Genomic DNA, 18,892 nt, shown 5'->3' with positions numbered 1-18,892 from the left:
CACAAATTTGGCCCGTCGCTGCTACACGGTAAAGCCACAAATTTGGCCTGTCGCTGCTACCGGGTTAAAATATGTCTGTAATTAGAAAGGTTTACACTTGCAGAAGACTTCACGCTAAATGAATTCATGTCCAACAGCACAATGAGACCTCTACCCATAATAATCCATATGAAAAAGTTTTGATTGCAACGAAAGAAATCAGTCGGTACCTTAACCCGCTGTGTGTGAGGTTGGTGCCGTCGTCTCCTTCCCCAACACACACACACCGCCTCCTGCAGTCATCTTCCTCCTCTTCACAGCATCGACCATCTGGCTGCCTGGAAGAAACTCTGTTGTTAGTCTAATGAAGGTTACATTTTCTGAGTCTACATGAGTTTGTGATTATCCAGGATGAGTGAGACAGAAGTTGGTGTTCAGAGATGCTCCCACCTCGCTCATTAACTATTTCCAAATGTTAAAAAGAGATCTGCGATGTTCTAATGAGTGTTTTATTAGGTTCATGGCACAGAAGAAGGGTCAAGCTACACTTTCGCCTCTATCATTAACTATTTTCAAATGTTAAAAAGAGATCTGCGATGTTTTAATGAGTGTTTTATTAGGTTCATGGCACAGAAGAAGGGTCAAGCTACCACAGGATCATTAACCCAATAGCAGCGACGGGATAAATTTGTGGCTTCACCGAGTAGCAGCGACGAGCCTGGGAGTGTATGTTACCGGGCTACCAGTGAAGGGATATCCAGCACACCAATACCACATGGGAAACACTCCACTATCCACCACAGAGCCAGAGAAAGACCTGGGAGTGTATGTTACCAGGCTACCAGTGAAGGGATATCCAGCACACCAATACCACATGGGATCCACTCCACTCCACAAAGAGATAGAGCTCACCTTTCTGTTCCTGCGTCTCTGCTTCTTGTCTCTTGCCTCCACGTGCTTGAGTCGTCTCTCCCTGCGCCTCCCTTCACCTCCTCGTCCTAGTGCTCCTCCTCCGTTCCCCGGCCAGCCAGGGGAGGAGGAGGGGAAGAGAAGAGACAAAAATTAGTGCACATCCCTAAATAGAGGGTGCAAAACCTATTACAATCTCGCCACCTTCGTAAAGAAACCGCCCAAGTCGTTATTTTCTATTTTTCAAGAAGAGAATGTCATCATCTCATTTGGCTTAAGATTTAGGCAGAAATAAAAAGGGCAATTGTAGAACACTCAAACCCTGAATATCTAAGACAAGTTAACAAAAATGGAAATCACTGAAAAATGACTTAGGCAATTACTTTATGAGGGTGACGATATAACAGCAGGAGGTGTGTGTGGGGGTGGGGGTGGAGGAGGAGGAGGGGGAAAAGATAGGAAAGAAGGCCATGCTATTTGCACCTCTGTGACATGTGCACCGCGGGGAGACTTGACATGAGAGCCCGCCCAACGGTGTTACGACGTCGGATGACATCAGCTTCACTCATACTCTCTTCTGCCACCACTATGACATGTGCACCTCAAGGGAGGCAGATCCTCAATCCGACTGAACGACAAACAACCCAGACAGTGGTTCAGGCCACCCTAGCCAGCCACATTCCGCCGAAACGGAGTGGAGGTGTCGGCGCAACCCTCCCCACCTTAGGGCTGCCGCCCCCAGCTTCATGAGTCCCCCCACTCCCAAACGGGTGTTACGACGTCGGGATGGTCTCGCTGGATCTCGGGACGGACAGATTCACACAAGGAGGTAAAGGAAGTTGAAGGAGGAGGAGGAGGCAGGCTGAGAAAAGATTAAGGTTCGTTAGAAAGTAAAAGTTTTAATAGAAGGCAAAATGAAGCCAAACCTCAGAATGTCATAGTGAGGTACTTAACTTAGTAATGCAGAGCTCTTCCTCCTCTTGCTGTGGTCTGGGCAGGGCAGCCCTTGCTTGCTGTGGAGGGCAGCACTCCCACAGCAGCTGAGGAGAGGAAGGAAGTGGTCACACCAAGGTCCATATCATTAACCCGGTAGCAGCAACAGGCCAAATTTGTGCCATGATATTTACCCCCCAAAATAGATGATACATAAACTGATCACAAATGCTTTGATATATATTATGAAATGGTTTGTGTGAGGGGTGATTTTTTCTCATTTTTCTCACTTGGAGGGACCGTTAAGAAACATCAACCCCGCTGCTACCGGATTAAACCACCCCTGGGAATGCCTGAAACTCCTATAAAAGCCTTAAAAATGTGAGCTTGGGCGCCAAAATATTTAAGAAAATGACCCAGAGAAGCTGGCAATGATTCGAACACATGAAGAGAGGAGAGGGCGGAGTGCTGAGGATGGTGGAGGATACTGAGGTACCCAGAGGGAGGACAGTTAGAAGACCCAAGGATAACATGGAGAGGAACAGTGACACAAGACCTGGAAGTGTTAGAAAGAGGAAGGATTAGCATTGGACCCAGCAAAATGGAGGAGCATCAAGGCAAGTCCGCCATCAAGACTGGAAGGACTATAAACAAAGAAGAAGGAGAATATGGAGCAGCTAACAACTCTGTGTATATCTGAGGTAGTGTTAGAGGCAACCAAACCAAGGCGAAGTTCTGTTTTTGGTGGCACCTGGCGGCTGAATTCTTGCTAGAGTGGTGTTGGGTTACTTGGCCAAAGTGACATAGATGAGCGCTGAGGCCATATGCAGCTTTAGCCTATGCCCCAAAGCTTTCCATGAACACCTCCATACAAAACAGCAATAGAGAAGGAATTAACACCTTGACCGTGGATTTCCTACAAGAGGACATCACCAAGCTACAGGAATGGAACAAAAAGTGGCTCCTACAATTCAATGAGGAAGATATAAAGTCCTGCATCTTGGGAGGGGATATCCAGCACACAAAGAGCCAGAGAGAGACTCCTGAGGTATGTTACCCAGCTACGAGTGATGGGATATCCAGCACACCAATACCACATGGGAAACACTCCACTATCCACCACAGAGCCAGAGAGAGACCTGGGAGTGTATGTTACCAGGCTACCAGTGAAGGGATATCCAGCACACCAATACCACATGGGAAACACTCCACTATCCACCACAGAGCCAGAGAGAGACCTGGGAGTGTATGTTACCAGGCTACCAGTGAAGGCCAAATCTATGCCAATCGCAGTGGCCGGGTTAAAAGTGTCACAAGTAAATTAAATATGAATGGTAAAAATCCAGGATAAAGAGATAGAGCTCACCTTTCTGTTCCTGTCTCTGCTTCTGTCTCTTGCCTCCTGTGCTCGAGTCGTCTCTCCCTGCGCCTCCTTCACCTCCTCGTCTAGTGCTCCTCCGTTCCCCGGCCAGCCAGGGGAGGAGGAGGGGAAGAGAAGAGACAAAAATTAGTGCACATCCCTAAATAGAGGGTGCAAAACCTATTACAATCTCGCCACCTTCGTAAAGAAACCGCCCAAGTCGTTATTTTCTATTTTTCAAGAAGAGAACGTCATCATCTCATTTGGCTTAAGATTTAGGCAGAAATAAAAAGGGCAATTGTAGAACACTCAAACCCTGAATATCTAAGACAACTTAACAAAAATGGAAATCACTGAAAAATGACTTAGGCAATTACTTTATGAGGGTGACGATATAACAGCAGGAGGTGTGTGTGGGGGAGGGGGTGGAGGAGGAGGAGGTGGAAAAGATAGGAAAGAAGGCCATGCTATTTGCACCTCTGTGACATGTGCACCGCGGGGAGACTTGACATGAGAGCCCCGCCCCGCCCAACGGTGTTACGACGTCGGGATGACATCAGCTTCACTCATACTCTCTTCTGCCACCACTATGACATGTGCACCTCAAGGGAGGCAGATCCTCAATCCGACTGAACGACAAACAACCCAGACAGTGGTTCAGGCCACCCTAGCCAGCCACATTCCGCCGAAACGGAGTGGAGGTGTCGGCGCAACCCTCCCCACCTTAGGGCTGCCGCCCCCAGCTTCATGAGTCCCCCCACTCCCAAACGGGTGTTACGACGTCGGGATGGTCTCGCCGGATCTCGGGACGGACAGATTCACACAAGGAGGTAAAGGAAGTTGAAGGAGGAGGAGGAGGAGGAGGCAGGCTGAGAAAAGATTAAGGTTCGTTAGAAAGTAAAAAGTTTTTAATAGAAGGCAAAAATGAAGCCAAACCCTCAGAATGTCATAGTGAGGTACTTAACTTAGTAATGCAGAGCTCTTCCTCCTCTTGCTGTGGTCTGGGCAGGGCAGCCCCTTGCTTGCTGTGGAGGGCAGCACTCCCACAGCAGCTGAGGAGAGGGAAGGAAGTGGTCACACCAAGGTACATATCATTAACCTGGTACCAGCGAACGGTGAAATTTTTGCCATGATATAAACCCCCAAAAATAGATGATGCATAAACTGATCACAAATAAGTTGATGTATATTGTGAAATGGTTTGCATGAGTGATGATATTTTTCTCATTTTTCTTGCTTAGAGGGAGTGGCCTTTAAGAAACATGTTCCCCGCAGCTACCACCAGCGGGTTAAACAAAGCAGGTTTCCATTACAATTAAATATTTCCCAAAAAACAAAGAGAAGATTGCAGGTTTTCATGAGTCTCCGTTCCAGATGCAGAGGTCTTGAAAAACTATCACCGGCATCACAAAACAGTACACAAGAATCCCAGCACACTCAATCAACCAATCAATAATGGCATACGCAGGGGGGCACGTCGCTTCACCCACCCTACGACACTTGACCCAGGAGTGTCAGCTGAGGTAAGGGAAACTAATCCCATCACTTATACCTCCTTACTGGGATATAATAATAATAATAATCTTTTGTATATAGACATAGAAATAACTCCATTGGACTTGATATTCTGCTGAGGCAATACTACAGCATGTTTAAGGCAGCAGCAACATACCTAGTTGATATATTAATGAAAACCTTGTAATTTATAAGTAAATCTTGGTGATAAATTTGCAAAGAACAAAATACCTGGCCGATATATTAAATGAAAACCTTGTAAATATATAGGTACAGAAGACTGAGAATATGTTTGAAGGGAGGAGGAGAAGGAAGAGGAAGAGGAGGAGGAGGAGGGAGGGAAGAGAAGAAAGGGAAAGGAAGGGAAAGGAGAAGAAAAGGAAGGGAAAGGAGAAGAAAAGGAAGGGAAAGGAAGAGAAGGAAAGGAAGGGAAAGGAAGAGAAGGAAGGGAAAGGAAGAGAAGAAAAGGAAGGGAAAGGAAGAGAAGAAAAGGAAGGGAAAGGAAGAGAAGAAAAGGAAGGGAAAGGAAGAGAAGAAAAGGAAGGGAAAGGAAGAGAAGGAAGGGAAAGGAGAAGAAAAGGAAGGGAAAGGAAGAGAAGAAAATTAAGGGAAAGAAGAAGAAAAGAAAGGGAAAGGAGAAGAAAAGGAAGGGAAAGGAAGAGAAGAAAAAGAAGGGAAAGGAAGAGAAAAGGAAGGGAAAGGAGAAGAAAAGGACGGGAAAGGAAGAGAAGGAAGAAAATAACAAAATAAGGGTAGAAAGAAAGAGGAGGAATGTAGAGAATGGAAGAAAAGAAGGGAGAGGAAAATACTAAGAGAAGAGGAACAAGGGAAGAGAAGGAAGGGAAGGAAGAAGAGGAAATATATTACAAATGAAAACCTTGCAATATATTAGTAAAGAAAACCTTGGTAACAGTTAATCAAATACCTGGTTGATAAAAGTGAAAACCTTGTTAGTATATATAAGTAAATCTTGGTGATAAATTTGCAAAGAACAAAATACCTGGCTGAAATATTAAATGAAAACCTTGCAAATATATAGGTACAGAAGACTGAGAATATGTTTGAAGGGAGGAGGAGAAGGAAGAGGAAGAGGAGGAGGAGGAGGGAGGGAAGAGAAGAAAGGGAAAGGAAGGGAAAGGAGAAGAAAAGGAAGGGAAAGGAGAAGAAAAGGAAGGGAAAGGAAGAGAAAAAAAGGAAGGGAAAGGAAGAGAAGGAAAGGAAGGGAAAGGAAGAGAAGGAAGGGAAAGGAAGAGAAGAAAAGGAAGGGAAAGGAAGAGAAGAAAAGGAAGGGAAAGGAAGAGAAGAAAAGGAAGGGAAAGGAAGAGAAGAAAAGGAAGGGAAAGGAAGAGAAGAAAAGGAAGGGAAAGGAAGAGAAGGAAGGGAAAGGAGAAGAAAAGGAAGGGAAAGGAAGAGAAGAAAATTAAGGGAAAGAAGAAGAAAAGAAAGGGAAAGGAGAAGAAAAGGAAGGGAAAGGAAGAGAAGAAAAAGAAGGGAAAGGAAGAGAAAAGGAAGGGAAAGGGAAGGGAAAGGAAGAGAAGGAAGAAAATAACAAAATAAGGGTAGAAAGAAAGAGGAATGTAGAGAATGGAAGAAAAGAAGGGAGAGGAAAATACTAAGAGAAGAGGAACAAGGGAAGAGAAGGAAGGGAAGGAAGAAGAGGAAATATATTACAAATGAAAACCTTGCAATATATTAGTAAAGAAAACCTTGGTAACAGTTAATCAAATACCTGGTTGATAAAAGTGAAAACCTTGTTAGTATATATAAGTAAATCTTGGTGATAAATTTGCAAAGAACAAAATACCTGGCTGAAATATTAAATGAAAACCTTGCAAATATATAGGTACAGAAGACTGAGAATATGTTTGAAGGGAGGAGGAGAAGGAAGAGGAAGAGGAGGAGGAGGAGGAGGAGGGAGGAGGGAAGAGAAGAAAGTGAAAGGAAGGGAAAGGAGAAGAAAAGGAAGGGAAAGGAGAAGAAAAGGAAGGGAAAGGAAGAGAAAAAAAGGAAGGGAAAGGAAGAGAAGGAAAGGAAGGGAAAGGAAGAGAAGGAAGGGAAAGGAAGAGAAGAAAAGGAAGGGAAAGGAAGAGAAGAAAAGGACTGGAAAGGAAGATAAGAAATGGAAGGAAAGGAAGAGAAGAAAAGGAAGGAAAGGAAGAGAAGGAAGGAAAGGAGAAGAAAAGGAAGGGAAAGGATGAGAAGAAAATTAAGGGAAAGAAGAAGAAAAGGAAGGGAAAGGAGAAGAAAAGGAAGGGAAAGGAAGAGAAGAAAAAGAAGGGAAAGGAAGAGAAAATGAAGGGAAAGGAAGAGAAGAAAAGGAAGGAAAAGGAAGAGAAGGAAGAAAATAACAAAATATTGGTAGTAAGAAATAGGAATGTAGAGAATGGAAGAAAAGAAGGAGAGGAAAATACTAAGAGAAGAGGAACAAGGGAAGAGACGGAAGGGAAGGAAGAAGAGGAAATATATTACAAATGAAAACCTTGCAATATATTAGTAAAGAAAACCTTGGTAACAGTTAATCAAATACCTGGTTGATAAAAGTGAAAACCTTGTTAGTATATATAAGTAAATCTTGGTGATAAATTTGCAAAGAACAAAATACCTGGCTGAAATATTAAATGAAAACCTTGCAAATATATAGGTACAGAAGACTGAGAATATGTTTGAAGGGAGGAGGAGAAGGAAGAGGAAGAGGAGGAGGAGGAGGGAGGGAAGAGAAGAAAGTGAAAGGAAGGGAAAGGAGAAGAAAAGGAAGGGAAAGGAGAAGAAAAGGAAGGGAAAGGAAGAGAAAAAAAGGAAGGGAAAGGAAGAGAAGGAAGGGAAAGAAGAAGAAAAGGAAGGGAAAGGAAGAGAAGAAAAGGAAGGGAAAGGAAGAGAAAAGGAAGGGAAAGGAAGAGAAGAAAAGGAAGGGAAAGGAAGAGAAGAAAAGGAAGGGAAAGGAAGAGAAGAAAAGGAAGGGAAAGGAAGAGAAGGAAGGGAAAGGAGAAGAAAAGAAAGGGAAAGGAGAAGAAAAGGAAGGGAAAGGAAGAGAAGAAAAAGAAGGGAAAGGAAGAGAAAAGGAAGGGAAAGGAAGAGAAAGGGAAGGGAAAGGAAGAGAAGGAAGAAAATAACAAAATAAGGGTAGAAAGAAAGAGGAGGAATGTAGAGAATGGAAGAAAAGAAGGGAGAGGAAAATACTAAGAGAAGAGGAACAAGGGAAGAGAAGGAAGGGAAGGAAGAAGAGGAAATATATTACAAATGAAAACCTTGCAATATATTAGTAAAGAAAACCTTGGTAACAGTTAATCAAATACCTGGTTGATAAAAGTGAAAACCTTGTTAGTATATATAAGTAAATCTTGGTGATAAATTTGCAAAGAACAAAATACCTGGCTGAAATATTAAATGAAAACCTTGCAAATATATAGGTACAGAAGACTGAGAATATGTTTGAAGGGAGGAGGAGAAGGAAGAGGAAGAGGAGGAGGAGGAGGAGGAGGGCGGGAAGAGAAGAAAGGGAAAGGAAGGGAAAGGAGAAGAAAAGGAAGGGAAAGGAGAAGAAAAGGAAGGGAAAGGAAGAGAAAAAAAGGAAGGGAAAGGAAGAGAAGGAAGGGAAAGGAAGAGAAGGAAAGGAAGAGAAGAAGAGAAGGAATGGAAAGTAAGAGAAGTAAAGGAAGGGAAAGGAAGAGAAGAAAATGAAGGGAAAGGAAGAGAAGAAAAGGAAGGGAAGAAGAGAAGAAAAGGAAGGAAAGGAAGAGAAGGAAGGAAAGGAGAAGAAAAGGAAGGAAAGGAAGAGAAGAAAATTAAGGGAAAGAAGAAGAAAAGAAAGGGAAAGGAGAAGAAAAGGAAGGAAAGGAAGAGAAGAAAAAGAAGGGAAAGGAAGAGAAAAGGAAGGGAAAGGAAGAGAAAGGAGGGAAAGGAAGAGAAGGAAGAAAATAACAAAATAAGGGTAGAAAGAAAGAGGAATGTAGAGAATGGAAGAAAAGAAGGGAGAGGAAAAGACTAAGAGAAGAGGAACAAGGAAGAGAAGGAAGGAAGGAAGAAGAGGAAATATATTACAAATGAAAACCTTGCAATATATTAGTAAAGAAAACCTTGGTAACAGTTAATCAAATACCTGGTTGATAAAAGTGAAAACCTTGTTAGTATATATAAGTAAATCTTGGTGATAAATTTGCAAAGAACAAAATACCTGGCTGAAATATTAAATGAAAACCTTGCAAATATATAGGTACAGAAGACTGAGAATATGTTTGAAGGGAGGAGGAGAAGGAAGAGGAAGAGGAGGAGGAGGAGGAGGAGGAGGGAGGGAAGAGAAGAAAGGGAAAGGAAGGGAAAGGAGAAGAAAAGGAAGGGAAAGGAGAAGAAAAGGAAGGGAAAGGAAGAGAAAAAAAGGAAGGGAAAGGAAGAGAAGGAAAGGAAGTGAAAGGAAGAGAAGGAAGGGAAAGGAAGAGAAGAAAAGGAAGGGAAAGGAAGAGAAGAAAAGGAAGGGAAAGGAAGAGAAGAAAAGGAAGGGAAAGGAAGAGAAGAAAAGGAAGGGAAAGGAAGAGAAGGAAGGGAAAGGAGAAGAAAAGGAAGGGAAAGGAAGAGAAGAAAATTAAGGGAAAGAAGAAGAAAAGAAAGGGAAAGGAGAAGAAAAGGAAGGGAAAGGAAGAGAAGAAAAAGAAGGGAAAGGAAGAGAAAAGGAAGGGAAAGGAAGAGAAAGGGAAGGGAAAGGAAGAGAAGGAAGAAAATAACAAAATAAGGGTAGAAAGAAAGAGGAATGTAGAGAATGGAAGAAAAGAAGGGAGAGGAAAATACTAAGAGAAGAGGAACAAGGGAAGAGAAGGAAGGGAAGGAAGAAGAGGAAAGATATTACAAATGAAAACCTTGCAATATATTAGTAAAGAAAACCTTGGTAACAGTTAATCAAATACCTGGTTGATAAAAGTGAAAACCTTGTTAGTATATATAAGTAAATCTTGGTGATAAATTTGCAAAGAACAAAATACCTGGCTGAAATATTAAATGAAAACCTTGCAAATATATAGGTACAGAAGACTGAGAATATGTTTGAAGGGAGGAGGAGAAGGAAGAGGAAGAGGAGGAGGAGGAGGAGGAGGAGGAAGAGAGAAACGGAAAAGGAAGGGAAAGGAGAAGAAAAGGAAGGGAAAGGAGAAGAAAAGGAAGGGAAAGGAAGAGAAAAAAAGGAAGGAAAGGAAGAGAAGGAAAGGAAGGAAAGGAAGAGAAGGAAGGGAAAGGAAGAGAAGAAAAGGAAGGAAAGGAAGAGAAGAAAAGGAAGGAAAGGAAGAGAAGAAAAGGAAGGAAAGGAAGAGAAGAAAAGGAAGGAAAGGAAGAGAAGGAAGGGAATGTAGAAGAAAAGGAAGGAAAGGAATAGAATAAATTTAAGGGAAAGAAGAAGAAAAGAAAGGGAAAGGAGAAGAAAAGGAAGGGAGGAAGAGAGGAAAAGAAGAGAAAGGAAGAGAGGAAGAGAAAGGAAGAGAAAGGGAAGGGAAAAGGAAGAGAAGGAAAATAACAAAATAAGGGTAGAAAGAAAGAGGAATGTAGAGAATGGAAGAAAAGAAGGGAGAGGAAAATACTAAGAGAAGAGGAACAAGGGAAGAGAAGGAAGGGAAGGAAGAAGAGGAAATATATTACAAATGAAAACCTTGCAATATATTAGTAAAGAAAACCTTGGTAACAGTTAATCAAATACCTGGTTGATAAAAGTGAAAACCTTGTTAGTATATATAAGTAAATCTTGGTGATAAATTTGCAAAGAACAAAATACCTGGCTGAAATATTAAATGAAAACTGCAATTTTATAGGTACAGAAGACTGAGAATATGTTTGAAGGGAGGAGGAGAAGGAAGAGGAAGAGGAGGAGGAGGAGGGAGGGAAGAGAAGAAAGGGAAAGGAAGGGAAAGGAGAAGAAAAGGAAGGGAAAGGAGAAGAAAAGGAAGGGAAAGGAAGAGAAAAAAAGGAAGGGAAAGGAAGAGAAGGAAAGGAAGGGAAAGGAAGAGAAGGAAGGGAAAGGAAGAGAAGAAAAGGAAGGGAAAGGAAGAGAAGAAAAGGAAGGGAAAGGAAGAGAAGAAAAGGAAGGGAAAGGAAGAGAAGAAAAGGAAGGGAAAGGAAGAGAAGGAAGGGAAAGGAGAAGAAAAGGAAGGGAAAGGAGAAGAAAATTAAGGGAAAGAAGAAGAAAAGAAAGGGAAAGGAGAAGAAAAGGAAGGGAAAGGAAGAGAAGAAAAAGAAGGGAAAGGAAGAGAAAAGGAAGGGAAAGGAAGAGAAAGGAAAGGGAAAGGAAGAGAAGGAAGAAAATAACAAAATAAGGGTAGAAAGAAAGAGGAATGTAGAGAATGGAAGAAAAGAAGGGAGAGGAAAATACTAAGAGAAGAGGAACAAGGGAAGAGAAGGAAGAAGAGGAAATATATTACAAATGAAAACCTTGCAATATATTAGTAAAGAAAACCTTGGTAACAGTTAATCAAATACCTGGTTGATAAAAGTGAAAACCTTGTTAGTATATATAAGTAAATCTTGGTGATAAATTTGCAAAGAACAAAATACCTGGCTGAAATATTAAATGAAAACCTTGCAAATATATAGGTACAGAAGACTGAGAATATGTTTGAAGGGAGGAGGAGAAGGAAGAGGAAGAGGAGGAGGAGGAGGAGGAGGAGGAAGAGAAGAAAGGGAAAGGAAGGGAAAGGAGAAGAAAAGGAAGGGAAAGGAGAAGAAAAGGAAGGGAAAGGAAGAGAACAAAATGAAGGGAAAGGAAGAGAAGTAAAGGAAGGGAAAGGAAGAGAAGGAAGGAAAGGAAGAGAAGAAAAGGAAGGGAAAGGAAGAGAAGAAAGGAAGGAAATGAAGAGAAGAAAATGAAGGGAAAGGAAGAGAAGAAAAGGAAGGGAAAGGAAGAGAAGAAAAGGAAGAGAAGGAAGGGAAAGGAGAAGAAAAGGAAGGGAAAGGAAGAGAAGAAAATTAAGGGAAAGAAGAAGAAAAGAAAGGGAAAGGAGAAGAAAAGGAAGGGAAAGGAAGAGAAGAAAAGAAGGAAAGGAAGAGAAAAGGAAGGAAAGGAAGAGAAAGGGAAGTTATAGTAAGAGAAGTAAGAAAATAACTAAATAAGGGTAGAAAGAAAGTGGAATGTAGAGAATGGAAGAAAAGACGGGTGATGAAAATACTAAGAGAAGAGGAACAAGGAAGAGAAGGAAGGAAGGAAGAAGAGGAAATATATTACAAATGAAAACCTTGCAATATATTAGTAAAGAAAACCTTGGTAACAGTTAATCAAATACCTGGTTGATAAAAGTGAAAACCTTGTTAGTATATATAAGTAAATCTTGGTGATAAATTTGCAAAGAACAAAATACCTGGCTGAAATATTAAATGAAAACCTTGCAAATATATAGGTACAGAAGACTGAGAATATGTTTGAAGGGGAGGAGAAGAAGAGGAAGAGGAGGAGAGGAGGAGGAGGAGGAGGAGGGAAGAGAAGAAAGGGAAAGGAAGGAAAGGAGAAGAAAAGGAAGGAAAGGAGAAGAAAAGGAAGGAAAGGAAGAGAAAAAAGGAAGGAAAGGAAGAGAAGGAAAGGAAGGGAAAGGAAGAGAAGGAAGGAAAGGAAGAGAAGAAAAGGAAGGAAAGGAAGAGAAGAAAAGGAAGGGAAAGGAAGAGAAGAAAAGGAAGGGAAAGGAAGAGAAGAAAAGGAAGGAAAGGAAGAGAAGGAAGGGAAAGGAGAAGAAAAGGAAGGAAAGGAAGAGAAGAAAATTAAGGGAAAGAAGAAGAAAAGAAAGGGAAAGGAGAAGAAAAGGAAGGAAAGGAAGAGAAGAAAAGAAGGGAAAGGAAGAGAAAAGGAAGGAAAGGAAGAGAAAGGAAGGGAAAGGAAGGGAAGGAAGAAAATAACAAAATAAGGGTAGAAAGAAAGAGGAATGTAGAGAATGGAAGAAAAGAAGGAGAGGAAAATACTAAGAGAAGAGGAACAAGGAAGAGAAGGAAGGAAGGAAGAGGAAATATATTACAAATGAAAACCTTGCAATATATTAGTAAAGAAAACCTTGGTAACAGTTAATCAAATACCTGGTTGATAAAAGTGAAAACCTTGTTAGTATATATAAGTAAATCTGGTGATAAATTTGCAAAGAACAAAATACCTGGCCGATATATTAAATGAAAACCTTGTAAATATATAGGTACAGAAGACTGAGAATATGTTTGAAGGGAGGAGGAGAAGGAAGAGGAAGAGGAGGAGGAGGAGGGAGGGAAGAGAAGAAAGGGAAAGGAAGGGAAAGGAGAAGAAAAGGAAGGGAAAGGAGAAGAAAAGGAAGGGAAAGGAAGAGAAAAAAAGCAAGGGAAAGGAAGAGAAGCAAAGGAAGTGAAAGGAAGAGAAGGAAGGGAAAGGAAGAGAAGAAAAGGAAGGGAAAGGAAGAGAAGAAAAGGAAGGGAAAGGAAGAGAAGAAAAGGAAGGGAAAGGAAGAGAAGAAAAGGAAGGGAAAGGAAGAGAAGGAAGGGAAAGGAGAAGAAAAGGAAGGGAAAGGAAGAGAAGAAAATTAAGGGAAAGAAGAAGAAAAGAAAGGGAAAGGAGAAGAAAAGGAAGGGAAAGGAAGAGAATAAAAAGAACGGAAGAGAAAAGGAAGGAAAGGAAGGGAAAGGAAGAGAAGGAAGAAAATAACAAAATAAGGGTAGAAAGAAAGAGGAATGTAGAGAATGGAAGAAAAGAAGGGAGAGGAAAATACTAAGAGAAGAGGAACAAGGGAAGAGAAGGAAGGGAAGGAAGAAGAGGAAATATATTACAAATGAAAACCTTGCAATATATTAGTAAAGAAAACCTTGGTAACAGTTAATCAAATACCTGGTTGATAAAAGTGAAAACCTTGTTAGTATATATAAGTAAATCTTGGTGATAAATTTGCAAAGAACAAAATACCTGGCTGAAATATTAAATGAAAACCTTGCAAATATATAGGTACAGAAGACTGAGAATATGTTTGAAGGGAGGAGGAGAAGGAAGAGGAAGAGGAGGAGGAGGAGGAGGAGGAGGGAGGGAAGAGAAGAAAGGGAAAGGAAGGGAAAGGAGAAGAAAAGGAAGGGAAAGGAGAAGAAAAGGAAGGGAAAGGAAGAGAAAAAAAGGAAGGGAAAGGAAGAGAAGGAAAGGAAGGGAAAGGAAGAGAAGGAAGGGAAAGGAAGAGAAGAAAAGGAAGGGAAAGGAAGAGAAGAAAAGGAAGGGAAAGGAAGAGAAGAAAAGGAAGGGAAAGGAAGAGAAGAAAAGGAAGGGAAAGGAAGAGAAGAAAAGGAAGGGAAAGGAAGAGAAGGAAGTGAACGGAGAAGAAAAGGAAGGAAAGGAAGAGAAGAAAATTAAGGAAAGAAGAAGAAAAGTAATGGAAAGGAGAATAAAAGGAAGGGAAAGGAAGAGAAGAAAAGGAAAGGAAAGGAAGAGAAAAGGAAGGGAAAGGAAGAGAAATGGAAGGGAAAGGAAGAGAAGGAAGAAAATAACAAAATAAGGGTAGAAAGAAAGAGGAATGTAGAGAATGGAAGAAAAGAAGGGAGAGGAAAATACTAAGAGAAGAGGAACAAGGGAAGAGAAGGAAGGGAAGGAAGAAGAGGAAATAGAGTACAAATGAAAACCTTGCAATATATTAGTAAAGAAAACCTTGGTAACAGTTAATCAAATACCTGGTTGATAAAAGTGAAAACCTTGTTAGTATATATAAGTAAATCTTGGTGATAAATTTGCAAAGAACAAAATACCTGGCTGAAATATTAAATGACAACCTTGCAAATATATAGGTACAGAAGACTGAGAATATGTTTGAAGGAGGAGGAGAAGGAAGAGGAAGAGGAGGAGGAGGAGGAGGAGGGAGGAAGAGAAGAAAGGGAAAGGAAGGGAAAGGAGAAGAAAAGGAAGGGAAAGGAGAAGAAAAGGAAGGGAAAGGAAGAGAAGGAAAGGAAGGAAAGGAAGAGAAGGAAGGAAAGGAAGAGAAGAAAGGAAGGAAGAGAAGAAATGGAAGGAAATGTAAGAGAAGAAAAGGAAGGGAATTGAAGAGAAGAAATGGAAGGAAAAGGAAGAGAAGAAAAGGAAGAGAAGAAAGAAGGAAGGGAAAAGGAGAAGAAAAGGAAGGAAGAAAGGAAAGGAGAAGAAAAGGAAGGGAAAGGAAGAGAAGAAAAGAAGGAAAGGAAGAGAAAAGGAAGGAAAGGAAGAAGGGAAGGGAAAGGAAGAGAAGGAAGAAAATAACAAAATAAGGGTAGAAAGAAAGAGGAATGTAGAGAATGGAAGAAAGAAGGGAGAGGAAAATACTAAGAGAAGAGGAACAAGGAAGAGAAGGAAGGAAGAAGAGGAAATATATTACAAATGAAAACCTTGCAATATATTAGTAAAGAAAACCTTGGTAACAGTTAATCAAATACCTGGTTGATAAAAGTGAAACCTTGTTAATATATAAGTAAATCTTGGTGATAAATTTGCAAAGAACAAAATACCTGGCTGAAATATTAAATGAAAACCTTGCAAATATATAGGTACAGAAGACTGAGAATATGTTTGAAGGGAGGAGGAGGAGGAGGAGGAGGAGGGAGGGAAGAGAAGAAAGGGAAAGGAAGGGAAAGGAGAAGAAAAGGAAGGGAAAGGAGAAGAAAAGGAAGTAAAAGGAAGGAAAGGAAGAGAAGGAAAAGAAGGGAAAGGAAGAGAAGAAAAGGAAGGAAAGGAAGAGAAGAGAAGGAAGGGAAGGAAAGAGAAGAAAAATAACGGAAAGAAGAAGAAAAGAATCGGACAGGAGAAGAAAAGGAAGGAAAGGAAGAGAAGAAAAGAAGGAAAGGAAGAGAAAAGGAAGGAAAGGAAGAAAATGAAGGTAAAGGAAGATAAGGAAGAAAATAAAAAAATAAGGGTAGAAAGAAAAGGAGGAATGTAGAGAATGGAAGAAAAGAAGGGAGAGGAAAATGCTAAGAGAAGGAGGAACAAGGGAAGAGAAGGAAGCGAAGGAAGAAGAGAAAATATATTACAAATGAAAACCTTGCAATATATTAGTAAAGAAAACCTTGGTAACAGTTAATCAAATACCTGGTTGATAAAATTGAAAACCTTGTTAGTATATATAAGTAAATCTTGGTGATAAATTTGCAAAGAACAAAATACCTGGCTGAAATATTAAATGAAAACCTTGCAAATATATAGGTACAGAAGACTGAGAATATGTTTGAAGGGAGGAGGAGAAGGAAGAGGAAGAGGAGGAGGAGGAGGAGGAGGGAAGAGAAGAAAGTGAAAGGAAGGAAAGGAGAAGAAAAGGAAGGGAAAGGAGAAGAAAAGGAAGGAAAGGAAGAGAAAAAAGGAAGGAAAGGAAGAGAAGGAAAGGAAGGAAGAAGGAAGGAAAGGAAGAGAAGAAAAGGAAGGAAAGGAAGAGAAGAAAAGGAAGGAAAGGAAGAGAAGAAAAGGAAGGAAAGGAAGAGAAGAAAAGGAAGGAAAGGAAGAGAAGAAAAGGAAGGGAAAGGAAGAGAAGAAAGGAAGGAAAGGAGAAGAAAAGGAAGGAAAGGAAGAGAAGAAAATTAAGGGAAAGAAGAAGAAAAGAAAGGAAAGGAGAAGAAAAGGAAGGAAAGGAAGAGAAGAAAAGAAGGGAAAGGAAGAGAAAAGGAAGGAAATGAAGAGAAATGGAAGGGAAAGGAAGAGAAGGAAGAAAATAACAAAATAAGGGTAGAAAGAAAGAGGAATGTAGAGAATGTAAGAAAAGAAGGGAGAGGAAAATACTAAGAGAAGAGGAACAAGGAAGAGAAGGAAGGAAGGAAGGAAGAAGAGGAAATATATTACAAATGAAAACCTTGCAATATATTAGTAAAGAAAACCTTGGTAACAGTTATTCAAATACCTGGTTGATATAAGTGAAAACCTTGTTAGTATATATAAGTAAATCTTGGTGATAAATTTGCAAAGAACAAAATACCTGGCTGAAATATTAAATGAAAAACCTTGCAAATATATAGGTACAGAAGACTGAGAATATGTTTGAAGGAGGAGGAGAAGGAAGAGGAGGAGGAGGAGGAGGAGGGAAGAGAAGAAAGGAAAGGAAGGAAAGGAGAAGAAAAGGAAGGAAAGGAGAAGAAAAGGAAGGAAAGGAAGAGAAAAAGGAAGGGAAAGGAAGAGAAGGAAAGGAAGGAAAGGAAGAGAAGGAAGGAAAGGAAGAGAAGAAAAGTAAGTGAAAGGAAGAGAAAGGAAGGAAAGGAAGAGAAGAAAAGGAAGGAAAGGAAGAGAAGAAAAGGAAGCGAAAGGAAGAGAAGAAAAGGAAGGAAAGGAAGAGAATGAATGGAAAGGAGAAGAATAGGAAGGGAAAGGAAGAGAAGAAAATTAAGGGAAAGAAGAAGAAAAGAAAGGGAAAGGAGAAGAAAAGGAAGGGAAGGAAGAGAAGAAAAGAAGGAAAGGAAGAGAAAAGGAAGGGAAAGGAAGAGAAAGGGAAGGAAAGGAAGAGAAGGAAGAAAATAACAAAATAAGGGTAGAAAGAAAGAGGAATGTAGAGAATGGAAGAAAAGAAGGAGAGGAAAATACTAAGAGAAGAGGAACAAGGGAAGAGAAGGAAGGAAGGAAGAAGAGGAAATATATTACAAATGAAAACCTTGCAATATATTAGTAAAGAAACCTTGGTAACAGTTAATCAAATACCTGGTTGATAAAAGTGAAAACCTTGTTAGTATATATAAGTAAATCTTGGTGATAAATTTGCAAAGAACAAAATACCTGGCTGAAATATTTATTGATAACCTTTCAAATATTTATGTACAGAAGACTGAGAATATTTTTGTAGGTAGGAGGAGAAGGAAGATGATGAGGAGGAGGAGGAGGAGGAGGAATGGAAGAGAAGAAAGGAAAGGAAGGAAAGGAGCAGAAAAGGAAGGGAAAGGAGAAGAAAAGGAAGGGAAAGGAAGAGAAAAAAAGGAAGGGAAAGGAAGAGAAGGAAAGGAAGGGAAAGGAAGAGAAGGAAGGGAAAGGAAGAGAAGAAAAGGACAGGAAAAGAATAGCATAAAAGGAACGGAAAGTAAGAGAAGATAAGGAAGGAAAGGAAGAGAAGAAAAGGAAGGAAAGGAAGAGAAGAAAAGGAAGGAAAGGAAGAGAAGGAAGGAAAGGAGAAGAAAAGGAAGGAAAGGAAGAGAAGAAAATTAAGGGAAAGAAGAAGAAAAGAAAGGAAAGGAGAAGAAAAGGAAGGAAAGGAAGAGAAGAAAAGAAGGGAAAGGAAGAGAAAAGGAAGGGAAAGGAAGAGAAAGGAAGGAAATGAAGAGAAGGAAGAAAATAACAAAATAAGGGTAGAAAGAAAGAGGAATGTAGAGAATGGAAGAAAAGAAGGGAGAGGAAAATACTAAGAGAAGAGGAACAAGGGAAGAGAAGGAAGGGAAGGAAGAAGAGGAAATATATTACAAATGAAAACCTTGCAATATATTAGTAAAGAAAACCTTGGTAACAGTTAATCAAATACCTGGTTGATAAAAGTGAAAACCTTGTTAGTATATATAAGTAAATCTTGGTGATAAATTTGCAAAGAACAAAATACCTGGCTGAAATATTAAATGAAAACCTTGCAAATATATAGGTACAGAAGACTGAGAATATGTTTGAAGGAGGAGGAGAAGGAAGAGGAAGAGGAGGAGGAGGAGGAGGAGGAGGAAGAGAAGAAAGGAAAGGAAGGGAAAGGAGAAGAAAAGGAAGGAAAGGAGAAGAAAAGGAAGGAAAGGAAGAGAAAAAGGAAGGGAAAGGAAGAGAAGGAAAGGAAGGGTAAGGAAGAGACGGAAGGGAAAGGAAGAGAAGAAAAGGTATGGAAAGGAAGAGAAGAAAAAGAAGGGAAAGGAAGAGAAGAAAAGGAAGGGAAAGGAAGAGAAGGAAGGGAAAGGAGAAGAAAAGGAAGGAAAGGAAGAGAAGAAAATTAAGGAAAGAAGAAGAAAAGAAAGGAAAGGAGAAGAAAAGGAAGGAAAGGAAGAGAAGAAAAGAAGGAAAGGAAGAGAAAAGGAAGGAAAGGAAGAGAAAGGGAAGGAAAGGAAGAGAAGGAAGAAAATAACAAAATAAGGGTAGAAAGAAAGAGGAATGTAGAGAATGGAAGAAAAGAAGGGAGAGGAAAATACTAAGAGAAGAGGAACAAGGAAGAGAAGGAAGGAAGGAAGAAGAGGAAATATATTACAAATGAAAACCTTGCAAGATATTAGTAAAGAAAACCTTGTGAACAGTTAAACAAATACCTGGTTGATAAAAGTGAAAACCTTGTTAGTATATATAAGCAAATC

General features: G+C 40.2%; 1 long non-coding RNA gene across 3 annotated transcripts in view; it reads right to left on the bottom strand.

The window, feature by feature from the left end:
* Nucleotides 1-18,892, bottom strand: part of LOC126992972 (uncharacterized) — a 36,065-nt gene that overhangs the window by 2,811 nt on the left and 14,362 nt on the right. For 2 of the 3 annotated variants that reach the window (XR_007747205.1, XR_007747206.1), the window contains exons 3-5: nucleotides 3,659-4,233; nucleotides 892-1,371; nucleotides 210-317 (exon numbers count right to left, since the gene is read on the bottom strand). This is a non-coding gene — a long non-coding RNA (uncharacterized LOC126992972). Of the gene's footprint in view, nucleotides 1-209; nucleotides 318-891; nucleotides 1,372-3,379; nucleotides 4,234-18,892 lie in introns of all 3 variants that reach the window. The other variant, XR_007747207.1, reaches the window with a different exon arrangement.

This window comes from Eriocheir sinensis, unplaced genomic scaffold, assembly GCF_024679095.1.
Source record: "Eriocheir sinensis breed Jianghai 21 unplaced genomic scaffold, ASM2467909v1 Scaffold532, whole genome shotgun sequence".
Classification (NCBI taxonomy): domain Eukaryota; kingdom Metazoa; phylum Arthropoda; class Malacostraca; order Decapoda; family Varunidae; genus Eriocheir; species Eriocheir sinensis.
Note: the sequence above shows the minus strand (reverse complement) of the source record. Positions and strands in the feature narration are given on the sequence as shown.